Source organism: Eurypyga helias, unplaced genomic scaffold, assembly GCF_000690775.1.
Source record: "Eurypyga helias isolate BGI_N326 unplaced genomic scaffold, ASM69077v1 scaffold6546, whole genome shotgun sequence".
Lineage (NCBI taxonomy): Eukaryota > Metazoa > Chordata > Aves > Eurypygiformes > Eurypygidae > Eurypyga > Eurypyga helias.
In genome coordinates, this window is record NW_010254628.1 from 2,051 (window position 1) to 6,882 (window position 4,832).

Sequence of the window (4,832 nt, forward strand, 5' to 3'; positions counted from 1 at the left end):
ATTTAAAGATTGATTCTCAGCAGCATACTGCATAAAAGAAATAAAGCACTTGGGACTATGGTTAATAGATTTGCTTTTAAAAAGTGTGGTATAAATGGGCAATGGGAATTACTGTTAAGACTGATATTCCATCCTTACCTCAGCTACTTGTGCCTAGGCACTGTGGTAAACTAGAAGATATTCTCTTGCCTTTTTATAAGAACCAAGAGTATATAATGAATGCTATTCTGAGGCACTGTTGTGAGTTGGCACAGATGAAGAATAAAATGTCATTCTTTGTTATTATTGCTAACTGTTCTACTTAGAACTGGGTAAATTTGCTGCTGAGAATTATCCATACTAAAGTCTTCCCTGAGGGATTATGAATCCCTGTAGGTCCATAGCATCCGTTCTTGCATTCTTTTATCTTTTTAGTCTTGACTTGTGTTTCAAGTGAGATCTTGAACTGCTCTAGATCTCAAAATCTCTACTTCTTCCAGAACACGCAGCCAGTTTGCAAGAGCCATGGAGGTGGCCTCATATCTTCAGAAGGATCTTGGTATAGGTAGACTTTGCTCTGACTCCACAGAAAGAAGCCGTGCTGCTGAACTTGAATGACTGCCTCAGGAAGGCTGAGTTCCAGCTGGCAGCTGAGCGAGCCATCTGCCTACTCCTGTGCAGGTTTCTGAATCTAATCTTAATTATCAACTTCAGCAAGAGCTCCCTAATTTGCTCACAGCCCCTATATCATCTGGGGGCATGTTTCAGTACTGTAGCTGGCACTGTTTCCCTATTGCAGCAAGAGCCACCAGAATGAAGGATGAGCTTTGTCCTTTTAGATGAGAAAGGCACTTCAACCCACATCGGAAAAGGAGCTCCAGAACTGTTCAGGGTTTCTACACTTTGCTTTTGGGAACCAGGTTCTGGGAGTCCAATTCACAGATCTCAGTTAAATGACTTGGTTGTCTTCAGAACAACACAGTAACAGGAGACTCAGCTTTATCCAGAAGGAAGAACTGGAGGGATTTGTGTCTGAAATGGTACTGATCTCACAGACTTTGCTATTATGGAAGAGCCTTAGTTTAGACCCTTATATAAGACAGGTTCACATTTTCCCTGGTCTCAAAGTTTGATTCTCAGCAGCATACTGCATAAAAGAAATAAAGCACTTGGGACTGTGCTTATTAGATTTGCTTTTTAAAAGCGTGGTATAAATGGGCAATGGGAATACAGGAATTAACAGTTAAGATTGCTATTCCATCCTTACCTCAGCTACTTGTGCCTAGGCACTGTGGCAGGGTAGAAGATATTCTCACCTTTTTATAAAAAACAAGAGTAGATAATGAATGTTGTCACCCACAAATAGTGGGAGAGCTGATTTCTTCCACTTTTGAGAGCAACTGGCTCACTCCCTTCTGTCAGCGTACAACCTGATGAGGAGCAAGGGAACACACTGGACCAGACACCTGGCTGAAGGAGAGCATATGCATTTTTCCGTGGAATGCCGCTACACAAAATAAGCAAATAACACTGGGTATTTAGGGCTCCTTACGCTTAAATAAGTGTCCTATACCAGGCTACAGAGTCTGACCCCGTGAATCCTGCATTTCTTTTCCAGCTGTTCCTGCAGGAAAGGCAGATCCAAGTTAAATTTTCAGCTTGATCGTTTGATTTCCTTTAGTCTTAGGACAACTTTTAGGATGCATTTTAGGATGCAGCTTGAATGATGTTCCTCAGCCTTTGCTGGTATCTCCCATGTTGTCGGTTTGAAGCAGCCACACAAACTATTCATGACACAGTGGAGTAGGGGTGGCAGTTCCTTGGAAAGGAAGGGAGAAAGAGTATCCTAAAGCTGGTGTGCTGCCAATAGGATTGAAAGTCATTTCCACATGAAAAGCTTTCTTCCCCTACAGCTGTGTCAGGATTGTCCCCCATATGTATCCCAACGCAGAGGAAACCTGCAGGACTAGGATAGGCATCAGATTTTTTTTTACTGCAAACAGTTTATAGAGAGGCAATACATTCTTCACATAGTCAACAATGTTGATAATACTTTTTATAACTTTCTTACAGATATTTTTATGGCCTTTCTTTACCAGACTTCATTGAATTTTCTATTTTCCTTATTGCCATTTCATTTATGTATTTATTAACACTTTTCTTCTAGGCAGAACTCATATGAAAAAAATGGCGCAAGCAGCGTACTTGCCAGCCCAACATTCAGACTTGTTTCTTCTTCAGGTTTCAAACCTCACTTCTCCTCTGAAGCCAGCTATTTTGTCATGTTTTCTAAGACCTCAGTACCCCATTTTCAGCAAACATGTGCTCTTAAGATGGAATATAGAATTTCAGGGCTCAGCCCCAGAGTCAGTTATTTGTTTGTAGTATGCCAAGGGTGCAAATTTAGTTGCAACATGGGCAAGGCAAGGAGGACAGAGGAAGATAAGGCAAGTGAACTATTCATAAGTTTCAGTCTAGCGTAACATTTTAGATTACGACTCTGTGATGGTAATCACTTTATGAGAAACTGTTCCAGAATATCAATTTCTAAACTCTCTTGCGAAACTCATGAAATATTTATTGATGAGTTTCCAGTCCTAGGACAGCGAGGTGGCCAAGATGACAGAAAATAGTATGAGGGTGGAGAGGACCAGTGGACAAACAAGAAAGCTTAATGTTACCTGAACTCAGGGTATAACATTAATGATGATAACATAGCATGAAAACATGTCAGAATTGACTTGACTATTCTGAAAAAAAAGTGCGTTTATTTTACACTGATTTTATGGTACAAAAATACTCATGCACACTGAGTATTTTCTTGGTATAAATATAGGTATATAGGAAGAGACAAAATGGAAGAGGAAAAATATTCACAAAAATCTTTCTTTCTGTTCAGTTATTGCATTAACTGAAGTGTTTAAACTGTACAACATCCTTGATTTGCAACAACTCATTTCTGTTAGGAACCTACTGACAGCTGGGCTTTGATTCTGCAAGTGTATGAATCTGTCCGACATTGCTACTACTACTCACTGCCACCTAGAATAAGAAAACTAGCTATAATTTTATAATGATAATGACAAGAAACATCTTTATTCTGCTGAACTGAAGATTTATCCCGGTAATTCCTGATAGAAAAGGAACAGAAAATATACCCTCTTTATAAACAATCAACCAATCCCCTAAATTGTGTCTGCATTAGGTAAAATAATTTCTGATACCAGATCCCTGATGGCATAGCAACACTAGCTGAACCCTGCAGTACAGGATGAGTGCAAATTGGTGAACAAGTTTTTTCCTGTTTTCAAGTCTTTTTCTTGACTGACCTAAACCACTCCTCTAAATAACATGAAAGGCAACAGAAGCACATTCTTACTTGATATTGCCATGAATGTATAACCTGGGTATGCAGGCTGAGCTCAGGTACTGAAATGATACACAGCAGATTTCAGTATTTCAAAAGGTTTAATCCAGTAAAGTATTTAAATGTGTACTAACCTTTAAGCTTCTGAATACTGCATCAAATTAAATCTGTTACACGCAAGTGGTTTGGAGGATCAAGACTCTAAACACATTTCTAATGCATGCTGCAATTTACCTGATGAACTGCTACATTAATTCGTATTTTAATGTAAATAATTTTTACTTAGCCATGGTTGGTTTAAAAGTTTGTCACTCTACAAGTGATGTAATGTTAGAGGCATGTACCACACACACATATAGTGGTAGTAGCAAACTTCTTTTCAGAGTTTCATAAATATCAGTGTGATTTTTTTACCTTCCATTTCATTTTAGTGGGCTGCTTGCTGAGAGTTGTACCCTCTTTTGTCACATGGCTTATTATCACAACACACATTTTCATTATTGTTGTCAAAAAGAACAGCATTTAGGGCAGTTGTTTAGTTTAAATGATCAGTAGAGTGCTACTTTGAGATCATTTGGGATGGGGGGGACTGAAATATTCTAGTGGAAACTGTTGGAAGAATGTAATTACCTCACTTGGGATTTGGGCCAACCCTGCAAACATCCAATTTCCACACAAGTGATTGAGGTTCTTTCCATTTAGTTTAATGAGAGTTGGATGGGGCTGTAAGGCATTACAATCCTTTTGGGAAAATCCCAGGGGATCTTTCATCACCACAAAAGCTGAGGACGTTGGTTTTATGCTTCCTCCAAAGTGCAGCAGCCCTTACATCGGCTTGTCTCCACCTCTGTTCCCCAGCATTACTGTCGCAGGGGGAAGCAGGCTACTGTGGTGCTGCTTTCTGTGCCTGAGAGGGATCCAGGATACTGGCAGATGATGTTGCTTAGCTTTCTTCTGCGTTTAGGTCATCCATGAGCTTTAGAGAATTGTTCAGCTGTTTGGTGGGCGTATTGGAGTGCTGTGGCAACAAGCAAGGAGCGGATGTGATGCCGCACTAATTCCTTCCTCCTTTCAGCTTCGGCATGGAGAAGCATCTGAAAGCCAGCATCAGACTGTCACAGCATTCAAGACTTTTTCAGTGGCTGGACCCCAGCAGTACTTCAGTTCTTGCAGACAAAATTATAGGATTGCCTGCAGTGCTACTGATAGTTCTCTGTTTGGACAGGCTTCTTTAATCTTTCCCTTGGTTTTGGGGAATTAGGAGCATACATTGCATCAGTCAGGTATGCAAAGACTTTTAATAGAATAACAAGTGCTACAATGCTTCTCTCTGTCATAGCTGATTTTGCTTTGGTTTTTGTAAGAGGTAAAGACAAGCTATAATATGCTTACATCAACATAGGACTAAAACAAATTACGTCCATGCTTATAGTTGTGGGTAACTGTGCTTACTGCCCAGTTCCATAATGTAGGCTGTACACAAATT

General features: G+C 40.0%; 1 long non-coding RNA gene across 1 annotated transcript; it reads left to right on the forward strand.

Annotated features, from left to right (window-relative positions):
- Positions 1-3,232: 3,232 nt before the first annotated feature.
- On the forward strand, positions 3,233-4,554 carry LOC104510723. The gene is made up of 3 exons (XR_727906.1): positions 3,233-3,243; positions 3,899-3,902; positions 4,544-4,554. It is a non-coding gene; the product is annotated as an uncharacterized LOC104510723 (long non-coding RNA).
- The last annotated feature ends 278 nt before the right edge of the window (positions 4,555-4,832 follow it).